We start from the raw sequence: 12,134 nt of genomic DNA, 5'->3' as shown, positions 1-12,134 counted from the left end.
AAGGGTTTTCCCTGACTCCACAAGTTAAAATTCTGTCCCACAGAAGACATTATAGCTTCATGAATTCTCAACTCCCTTGGCTCAGAGAATTTATACCAAATTGTTCTCATTTGGAGTCCCACCTATTCATTCTTTCTTTTTATTTGTTATTCAGGTCTTATAAGCCATCTCACCATCTTCTTTATTGCTGTTCCTAGACTCTACAATCTATGGGACTTGTTTATCCTGGGGTTTGTATTACTAAACATAGTGCCTTCCAAAAGAGCTGGTATACAATGTTTTGGAAATAAATGAAAATTGAGAAAGAAGTTCATTTGAGATTTAATTTCTCCTACAATTTTGAATTAGCAAAGAAAATCAACATGTAATATCTACTTTTATAGAGAGACAGACTGAAAGAGATAAAGGAATCTAAAAATCAGCCACTCTTTAGTTTTTTTGTTTCTGTATTCCTTGAATCCCTTCATTTTATGGCTTGCATTTTTTCACTTTTTCAAGTAAATTCCTATTTCAATGCCATTTTTTTCCTGTTTCAGATTTCTTCTCCCCAAAACACACACACACACACACACACACACACACACACACACACACACACATACACACACACACACACGTTAGAAGTTTTCACAATTTGTTTTGCAAAACAACAAAGCTCTTATTTTTAAATTTTATAAGTAGCTATAAATGTGTGACCCCTATCATTGATAAATGGATTCTGAAGCTAAACATTCTATTTCAATAATATTCATTTGAAAATTCCAAAATGTAAAAAAATAAAGATAGCTTTCACTTATCCATATAGAAAAGGAACATGGAGATTTTGTACAGTGTGTTCCCTATTCCCTTAGCTTCACCCTAGCTCCATTCCACTACTCAGAATCCTGACTATCCTGTTGAACCATAGAATAAAGAACTTTCATCAGAGAACTTCAGGGCAGGAGAAGATGCTGGAATTGGCTTTGGAATGTGCAGTGGCCATGGCAGTACTACCACCCATGTTGGTAAGTACAGACTGAGCTCTCTCTTCCTCACCTCTCAAAGCTTCCCTATGTAATGAGAAAGAAATGGGATTTTTCCAAATGACCTTGGAGAAAAACTCAGGACTTTTATTTTCTGGTTTCAGCATGAATCTTTAGGTCCCACAGGAACTCATAACATGGAGGATCACTCTTGGGCTCCTGGGAGTACTCTAGGTACTTTTCCTACATCAATTATTTGGTAATGAACTCCATGAGTTGCCCATAGTTGAAATTCTTCCTCTTAGCATATGCCCTGATCATACTCAGCACCTCCTACATGTTCTTAGTTGCCCTCCAAGAAAATGACACTCAGGATAAGTATCATGAGGTTGGTCTTTGGCATACCCTGGTCATCAATCTGCCTCCCAGCTTTAATGTTAGTTGAAGAGGAACAAGTGTTGTTTTCTTTGAAGACTTTGGGGAGGCTTCAGTGTTTCAGTATCAGGAACTTCCTCTAAAGGTGCTCCAGATTGAAGTATAGGAAGAGGCAGCAGTGGCATCTACCTCTTAATCATCAAGAACCTGCTAACTGGGGCTGGAGATGTGTCTCAAGTGGTAGCGTACTCGCCTGGCATGCCTGCTGCTGGGGTTCATACAAACAAAGATGTTGTGTCCGCCGAAAACTAAAAATAAATATTAAAAAATTCTCTTCTCTCTCTTCCCCTCTCTCTCTGTCTAATTGTCCTCTGCTCTGAGACCTGAGGACACTGCCTTATACCAAAACTCTCACACCAGCTAATATTCATAATCAGTTTAAGTACAACAAGAAAGTGTTCTTTAGCCTACTTTTACTATTATGGCTTTGATTTGTGATTTTTTTAAAGTTTCACATATTAAATGTATATATCAGTGCATTTGGTACCCATAGAACCAACACTACAAAGAAAAAGAAGAAAGAAAGTTGGGAGGGTGAAAGGAAACCATATGAAGTGGTAGATGTGGTCTTGATTGATATGGTTTCCTTTCACCCTCCTAACTCTCTTTCTTCTTTGTCTTTTATACCACCATCATAATTATTCTAAGAACACTTAGTACAAATCCTTTCTTCTGCTGGGAATGCAGGTGCATGCCTTTAATCCCAATGACTCCACATGCTGAGGCAGGAGAATTGCAAATATAAAGCCAGTCTCAGCAACTTAGTGAGGTAGCAAGGATTCAAAATTTTATTATTATTTTTTTAATTTTAAAAGGACTGAGGATATGACTTAGTTGTTAAGTGATCTTGTATACAATCCATCTTCAATACCAAAAACAATCTTCCTTCTTACAAAGTTTTAAGTATACACTAAATTATTATTAGCTGGAGATGCTGTGTTGTATATAAATCCTTTAACTGAAAATTTTCTCTTTCTCAAATACCCTGTCAATCATCATTTTACTCTGTTTCTGTGAATTTTGCTATTTTATATTCAACATATTATTAGATCATGCCAAATATGTTCTTCTATGTGTGGCTCATTTCACTTAGCATGATGTAATCCAGGTCTCTGAATGTTAATAAAAATGGCAGGGCTGCCTTAAAATTGAAAAATATTCTGATATAGAGTAAACCCTATTTTCATTATTTATTCATCCATTGATTGACATTTAGTTATTTTATTATCTTGGCTACTGAAAATCATGCTGCAGTGAATGTGAGAGAACAGATACCTCTTTGAGATCTTGATTTCATTTTCGTTGGCTAAATACCCAGAAGTAGAATTGCTAGGTCATATGCTAGTTCTACATTTAAATTCATTACAAAGTTTGATTCTCCATACTAGCTGTATCAACTTACATTCTTACTAAAAAGGGTGCCAGGATTTCTATTTTACCATATTCTCATAAATTCTTATCTTTTTTAGTGACAGTTATCCTAAGCGGTGTGAGGTGGTATCTCATTGTGGCTTTGATTTGCATTTCCTTGATAATTAATGAAACTGAACATCTAAGTCTTCTTTGGAAAAAATACCTATTCAAGGCTTCAGCTTGCTTTTTTTAATATGCTAAAAACATTTTTTTCTCTTTCTGAGTGGAAGGACTTCCTCACATAATTTGGAAGTCAGTCCTTTCTCAAATATATGGTTTGCAGGATAAGTAATCCTTACACACATAGGTTTTTTCCTAGCCATTCAATTCTAATCTGTCTGCTGTATATATGTCTTTTTTGGGGGATGGGTACTAGAGATGGAACTCAGGGGCACATGACCACTGAGCCGAATCCCAGCCATATTTTATACTTTATTTAGAGACAGGGCCTCATTCTGAGTTGCTTAGCTCCTTGCTTTTGCTGAAGCTGGCTTTGAACTCACAATCCTCCTGCCTCAGCCTTCTAAGCTGCTTGGATTACAGGTGTGCATCACAGCACCCAGCTATATATGTCTATTTTTATGCCAGTACCATACTTCTCTATTTACTCCTGCAGTACATTTTCAGATCACAAAACATGATGCCTCCATCTTTGTTTTTCTTGCTCCAGATTGTTTCAGATGTCTAAAATTTTGCAAATTTTAGAATTTATTTCTATTTCTGTGAAAGATCCCATTGGAATTTTGAGACGAATTACATTAAATCTGTAGATGGATTTGGATAATAGAGACATTTTAGTAATATTAAGTCTTCCAGTTCACGAATAGGAAAATCTTTCCATTTATTTGTGTCTTTTTAAATTTCTTTCATCAATGTTTGTAGTCTTCTGTGTACAGATCTCTATCTAATCTCCTTGGTCAAATTTATTTCTAAGAATATTTTTTATGTTATAAAAAATGAGATTCTTAGCTAGGTTTGATGGTGCATGCTCATAATCCCAGTGGCTTAAGAGGCTAAAGGAGGAGGATTGAAAGTGTGAGAATAGCCTTAGCAACTTATGGAGGCCTTAAGCAACTTGGTGAAACCCATCTCAAAATAAAAACATAAAAAGGGCTGTGGAAGTGAATCAGTGATGAGACATCTCTAGATTCAATCCCCAGTACCAAAAAAAATTTTCTTGATTTCTTATTTGGATGGTTCTTTGTTACACAGAACTGATTTTTTTATTCTACAACTTTAATTTTTTATTCCTTTAGGTTTATAGTGAAATAATTAGGATTTCTTCTGTAAGAAGAAACAGTTCTATTGATTTTGCTGCCTTTTATTCCTTGTCTTAAGTTATTTACTCTCACTAGAACTTTTTGTTTAAAATATCTTTAACTGCATATACTGAGATAATCATATAGGTTTTAGTCATTCATTCTGTTAATATGACAAATCACATCTATTGATTTAGCTAAGTTGAGCCTATCTTTCATCCATGGATAAATTTCACTTGATCCTGAAAAATGATTATTTAATTTGCTGTTAAATTCAATTTGTCAGTATTTTGTTGATGATTTTTGTCTGTGTTCATCAGGTAGAATGATGTGCAATAGTCTTTTCTTGTAGTTCCTTGTCTTTATCATCAGGATAATTCTTTATTCTTCTTTAAATGTTTGATAGAATTAACCATTAAAGCTATCAGGTCCTAAATTTTTTGGGGGAAAGGTTTTTGACTACCAATTCACTTTTCTCACTTGTGTTTGTTACTGTTTTGTGTTGTTATATGTATTTTGTTTTTATTTTCCTGCTTCCTTTGTACAATTTTTTGAAATAATTTACAACTCAGAAAACATATTTGAGAATGACTTACAGAAAGCATGCACATTTCCCCACTTTAGACTTAAGTGTGTGTGTGTGTGTGTGTGTGTGTGTGTGTATTTTAAGAATAAGGAATGCACTTATATATTCCCCTTATATGACTATAATTCAATTATCAATTTCAAAAAATTTAACAGTGATACAGTAATATTATCTAATTTACAAATTATACTAGAAATTTATCAATTGTCCCAATGTTTTCCTTTACAGAAAAATTTTCCCTGACTCAGAATCCAATCCAGAAAAAGGCATTGTGTTTGTCATGTATCTTTTAGTTCAAAAATAATCTCTTGAGTTTTCATTTATAACATTGACATTTATGAAGAGTAAAGATACATTTTTGCAGAGGATCCCTTGATTGGAATTTATTTTTCCTCATAAATAGATTTCACTTATGCATTTTTGTCAAGAATATCAGATAGGTGATGTTATATCTTCACAGCAGCATATCAACAACACACCATATTGCTTCAATTTAATATTGCTGATGTTGCTATAATTTTTCTATTGGATAGAGACTATTGTATGTGTTGCTCATAATTCTAATTATTTTATGGTGACAAGTATATGAATAGGTACTCATGAAAATATCTCTTTTTCTGTTGTTTTACGCCTTTGAATACTACCGCTTGAAACAATAGAAAATGGCAATTAGCATACATATAATTTCTTTTTTATTGACACATGTTAATTACACATATTAATGAGATTCACTGTGATATTTACATACATCCATGTGGGGTGCATTGTGTGTCATTTGCTTAACTACATTTCTGGACCCAGCAATTATTTTCTTTGTACTGACCTGAATAAAAGGGTAACACCTAAATGACACATAATCTGTGAATAGTGAGGGTGATCAATGGTCATTTCATTTTTATCCTTTAAGGCTTTGTATATCTGAAAATGTTTTTTGAGTGGAAAAGAAATTGCATAATTAAAGAAATTTTGTACTCATTTAATTTATTATGAAACTTTATAATCATTGTTCATTTTTCTGCTGAGATTCAACACTATAAAAATAATTCTGAAAGCAGCCTGACTATTCCTCACTAAAAATAGCCTTCATTAATAACATTATTTTTTAGTTTTGGTGTTTATAGGATTAGTTACTTTCAAAACATCAGAAAAAGGGCTGGGGATACAGCTCACTTGGTAGAGTGCTTGCCTTACTTTGCATGCACAAGACCGTGGATTCAATCCCTAGCACCACAACCAAAAAATGCTATAAAAAATGCACACACAAAAAAAAATGAAAGAAAAGAATAAACCAGAAAAAATATATATATATATATGTATATATAAACAAATGAAAGAAAAGAATAAATATGTTCTTCCACTTATCAATTTTTCTTGTATTAAAAATTTGCAAATGTATATTATATGGAAATTCCAGTCATTCTTCAGCTTAGGAAAGACTTCTCTAACTAGAACTTCCAATTGGCTTCCTATATACTCTTTTCTTCCATTATTTTCATGCAAATATTGAACATTTTTTATTTTAATTAGGTATATATGACAGCAGAATGCATTTTGATTCATTGTACTCAATTGCAGCACTACTTCACATTTCTCTGGTTGTACATGATGTAGCATCATGCCATACATACAGTTATACATCTACCTAGGGTAATAAAGTCCATCTCATTCCACTATGTTTTCTACCCCCATCCCCTCTCCCATCCCCTCCCTCCCCTTTGCTCCATCAAAGTTCCTCCATTTTTCCCATGTCTCCCCATTATGGCTCAGCATCCACTTTTCAGAGAGAACTTCAGCTTTTGTTTTTGGGGGGATTGGCTTACTTCACTTAGCATGCTATTCTCCAACTCCATCCATTTACCTGCACATTCTACTGTGACTGTGCAGCCAGTGCACAGTCACAGTAGAATGTCCATAATTTGATTCTCCTATATTGCTGGGTAATATTCCATTGTGTAAATATACCACAGTTTCTTTATCCATTCATTTATTGAAGGTCATCTAGGTTGCTTCCACACTTTAGCTTTTGTGAATCAAGCTGCTATGAGCATTGATGTGACTGCCTTACTATAGCATTCTGATGTTAAGTGCTTTGGGTATAGAACGAGGAGTGAGATACCTGGGCCAAATTTCAAGTTTTCTAAGGAATCTCCATACTGCATTCCAGAGTAGTTGCACCAATCTGCAGTCCCATCAGCAATATATGAGTGTGCCTTTTCCCCCACATCCTTGCCAACATTTATTGTTGTCTGTATGCTTGATAACTGTCATTCTGACTGGCGTGAGATGAAATCTTCAAGTAGAATGTCCAGTTTTAGCACAAGTTTTAAAAGATTGGAGGGAGGCAAGTTGAGAGCAGCTTTTTCATATTATGTACACAGGCCTTCTAAAAACTGCCAGTAAATCTTCCCAAAGAGTGGTAGACATTTCCAACTGGTTGGATATGGCATGTTACTCTACCTTTTCTCTCTTTGGTAGAAGGAACACCCAGAGGCTGCTAACCGTTCCACCCTTTGTTGTCTTCAGGGGCTTTGCTCACCTTCTAGGTGGGCTCCAGTGTTTGCTTGCCTTGCTGAGACAAGGTGCGGTCTTGAGGAGCTAGCATGGTGGTCACGGAGGGCCCTAGTCTGTATGCCTCCATCTACTCTCCTTCTTGGACCACGAAGCTCCTGCCATCCTCTGCTGTTTGGTGGCTACCATTTTTCTCACCATGCCACATTCTCTGCGGCTGCTTCAGCTGGGACTGACAGGATTGGGCCAGGAGACCTGGCAGCCCATGGGGTCTGGGGTCAACAGGTCGTCACTGCCATCAGGTCATCCAGCCAGGGTGATAGGCTCACAGGTTCTTCACCGCCAGAGCCAGCCAGTGCACAGTCACAGCAGGAACTCCAGGGGTCTGCAGGGGAGGCCGCAGCTGGTCCCTTGCCCTAGGCTGGGGTAGGGTGGCAGGGATGGCAGGGGTGGCAGAGGTGGCAGGGGTGGCATGGGGGCAGAAGACCAGGAAGAGAAGGCAGTGCTCAGTTTCTCACTACACTCTCTGCTGAAACTCCAAATATTGATCATTCATTGTCTAAATTTTATAACTACTTTTTTAAAATTAATTTATCTCTTTGCCCATTGTTTTTAATTACACATTTTGTGTAGTACTTTTCTCCAATTGTGTTTGTGGTATTAATTGCTTTATGTTATTTTTTTCCTAATTATTTCCTCAAGTATTCAGGTATGTAATAGAGAAGTGAGCTGTAGATATCAATGTATAAATATGTACAGGTTTAGGTACACATGGATATGGACAGAGATTCAGAACTTTCCCTTGATCTCAAGTAGAATTCAGTATTTATTGAAAATCCACAAAACATAAAAATAGATAGTGTTTAAGACAGATATATCCGGCTGCGTGCTTATTTCCTTCCTTATTTTACCTTTAGCCTTAGTATTTTTTTCTTTCTCCTTATAATTTAGGGTTGTTTGAGATCTTTCTCTTAACATAAGTATGGGTGCAGTGGTGCATGTCTGTATCACAGCAGTATGAGAGGCTGAGGCAGGAGGATCACAAGCTCAAAGCAACTCAGTGAGACCCTGTTTCTAAATGAAATACAAAATAGGGCTGGGGATGTGGCTCAGTGGTCAAGTCACCCTGAGTTCAATCTCCAGGACCAAAAAAAAAAGGCTGATGATATGTTTTCAGTAATTTTTTTCAATAATATAATCTTATCTTTCCTTGCTATTTTTTAAATATAAAAATAAAATTGTACATATTATTAGAGTAATTTGATATTTTCATACAGACATAACATGTATAATGATTAAATCAGAGTGAATGCATCACATTCTTAAAATAATTATCATTTCTGTATGGTGAAAACATTCAGATTTCTCTAGTGCTTTAAAATATGCAGTACATTGTTATTGTTTTTGTATGCTTACTCTTATTTGTTCAAATTTTCTATTTTTTCATGATTCAGGCTGGGTTGATTATATGTTCCTAGGATTTTTCCCATTTCTTCCAGGTTATTAAATTTGTTGGTGTGTCAAGTTTTTTATCCTTTTTATTCTGCAATAATAGTTGTAATGACCCATCTTTCATTTATAGTTTATTTGCATGTGTGTTCTCTCTTTTTTCCTTAGTATAGCCAAGACTAATACTAACTCCTAGTTTCACTGATCTTTTCTTATTTCCTTCCTTATTTTACCTTTAGCCTTAGTATTTTTTTCTTTCTCCTTGTAATTTAGGGTTGCTTGAGATCTTTATCTTAACATAAGTATTCACCACCATAAACTCCTCTCTTAGAACTATTTTTTTACATGACATAAGTTTTAGAATGTGTTTAATTTATCTCCATATTCTCTTCTATTCCAGTGATTCTCAGATTTGGTCTTTTAACATTTTCCCAGAGTTCTTGTGTATTCTTGTCATGTTCTCTGTTTTTCTCTTTACTGCTTTCTGTGTAGTCAAGATCATATGAGCTGTCTTTAATGCCTGAAGTTCTGTCTTCAAAGCTTGAGGATCTATTTCCTATAAAATTTATTCTGTTAGTGATGCCTTCAAATGAGTTTATAAATTGATTATGTGTTTAATTTCTAGAATTTCTGCTTGGCTTCTTTTCACTATTTTTCTTTCTTTATTAAAGTGATCTTTTAACTCCTGTAATTGCTCTCTTAATTCCTTGCTTAAAACATTTTAGTTCATTGAATATATTGATAATCAGTTTTTTATAATCTTTCTCTGGGTTTTCATTTACTTTGCTATTAGTGGGTTCATTTTGGGAGGATTCTGGGATTTGGGGGGAGAGATTTTTGCCTATTTCCTCATGTTTTCAGAAGTCTTGGTCTCATCCATCAATTGAGATGGATTTCCCTATCTCTTTCTTTGTGTGTGTCTTCTTTTGTGTGTAATTATCTTATTTGTTCTGGGACTTCAATCTAGTTTGATGTATAAGTATATGCCAAGGGGTAGGACCTGAGTTCCTTCTCTGATTGTTCCTCAGGTTCTTGTTGTTGGTTTATTATTTTTGTCTCCTCACTTCTTTGAGTTGGATTAATGTCACAGAATAGTTACTTCAGTAGCAGAATCTATAACCTGTTAACTTTTAGTATCCATATAGGTTCCCAACATCTCACAGAATGGGAGCAAAAGAAAAGAAACAATTATTGCAAACAACAAAGTGTAAACAATGTTACAGTAAATACCCAGATCCTACTATGACATCTTCAACATTAATGTCCACCCATGAAGATGAATGGTGAGATCCACAATTGCCAGCAGTAGAAACAATACAACAAAATATATCTGGTTTTAAAACATACAGCAGGTGGCATCTATTTCCTCCACAGCAGTAATGATTATATTAGCATTAATGGTGGGAGCAGGAGTTATAAAAGCCAATTACTTTTAAAAAATAGAAAAAAATACTGTTAATTATGAGAAAAGAAAATGTGTTAGGAAGTTTCAAAATGTTTACAGTTTCAAAATGCAAACAGAGAAAATTACAGAATTGATGTAGCAGGTGATGTTTATATGGAAGGGAAGAGAAAAAATAAAAGAAGCAAGTTAATGTGGGAGAGGAAGAGGAAACAATAGAATTTGGCCAGCAAATGAGAGAAAGAGTAACAAGAAAAATAAACAAGTGAAAATAATACAAAAGGAAACCAAAATATACAATCAAAAAAAAAAACCCACAAACACTCAAAAGAAAATGCTAGAAAAACATATTTACATTTAAAAATGCAAAAGAATGAGAGAAAATAAATAAGTGTACATATATATGTCCCTAAACCAAACAGCAAACATGCACACACATGGAAGGAATTAAAAATAAATCAAAATTTTTATAAAAACGTCCAAAATCTTAGTGAAGAACGAAGGAACCTTCTCCACTGAGTTGGTCAAAACAGTAGACCGCATTGGATGGTCACTGTCTATGTCCAACAGTCCTTCTTTCCAGTTCTTCTTGAGTTATGTACTGATGGAGAGAGTGAGGGGTGGGGGTGTTAACCCCTCCTTGGTTTGTGTTGCTCTCTGAGCTGCCAGTTGGAGTGGCCTAAGATTGAACCTGTCTGATTGAACACTGAGCTTCCCTTCTCCCGATGTGAGGTGGGATGGGTTGGGATGCACGGCCAGTTGGTATTGTGTCCTTTAGTCCAGCTCAGTGCGCTCCCAGGGTACAGCCTCCACAGCAGAGCTCTGTGAGTGAGGTTCCAGCAGGTGGTGGTGAGGTCCAATCAGGACTCTGGGGCTTTGCTGGTGGGGACTTTGACCCACCCCTAGGGCTAGACAGTATCTGATCTGTTCTGTGGGTCTGGATCTCAGGAGCCTCCCAAGAAATCTAGTCCTGGGGCCAGGGGACTGATATTTCACTCACTCTTTGTTGCCCAGGAGACCAGCCTTCCCTGGCTTAGTTGGGGAAAGTGTATTTTCACCACCCACTTAGACTCTGGACAACTTCAGTAAGTCACCTGAGCTTCCATACACTAAGGAAAAAACCATCTGGGCTCCTTTTGGCCCTTCCAACTTGAAGCTCCCTGGGTATAGTCTACTCCATGCCCATTTTTCTCGTATTCAGCCAGGTACCACCTAGACCCCTCAATAAGCACCTGCTGGGATATTGTGGCTGTGAATGTATATGTTTTATGATCTCCAAAGTCCTCCAGACACTGTAGGAGTATGCTCACCCCAAGATGGGTAGCCCCTGAGCTCTTTGTTGTTGGTCAGGATACAGAATGAGCTTTTTAAAGCACAAAGTGCACTTTTCAAGGACCAGCATGTAGTGTAGCCTTTTGGGTCAGGTATAATTAGGGAGCATTTTTTGGGGGTGGAGGTTTACTAGGGATTGAACATAGGGGCCCTTAACTCCTGAGCCATATCCCCAGCACTATTTTGTATTTTATTTATAGATAAGTGTTATGGACCAGGCTATATGGGCAATGACCGGACTCCATTTTACCCTGAGACTCCATATCGTGTAAGAAATGCTTCTTCCTTGGGAAAGCCATGCCTCTGTACCCATTAATAGTAACCTAGCACAGCATACTTGGCAACACAAAATAGCAATTTTTGTACAATGTAAAATTGTTCTCTTGGTTTCCATTTATCTTGGGCAATATAACTTGTTAGAGATTGATTGTCTAGACATTAGTAACCATTCTCTAATGTGTACTGAACTAGGTTCATTTCGACCCCCTTCCCTTCTGCTTGCTTGCTGCTATGCAAACCTGAAAAGCCCTGTGGGAAATACCAATGCACCCATTGCATTATTTCACTAATTGCCTAATTTAGCTTCTGTAACTGCTTGCTTGCAGCTACTTCAACCCAGATGTGGGTTTTGCCTTTAAATATTCTAAAATGCTCAGGCTTAGAGCTGTTCCTTGTAGAGGCAGTTATAGGTCCTGTGGGGAGCATTTGCTGGCCAGATGGCTAAAAAAAGACTCTTCAATTTGGACAAAAGAGGACTTGGCGTGTTTTCTGAGCAACCTACCCCATAA

This window comes from Ictidomys tridecemlineatus, chromosome X, assembly GCF_052094955.1.
Source record: "Ictidomys tridecemlineatus isolate mIctTri1 chromosome X, mIctTri1.hap1, whole genome shotgun sequence".
NCBI classification, from domain to species: domain Eukaryota; kingdom Metazoa; phylum Chordata; class Mammalia; order Rodentia; family Sciuridae; genus Ictidomys; species Ictidomys tridecemlineatus.
Note: the sequence above shows the minus strand (reverse complement) of the source record.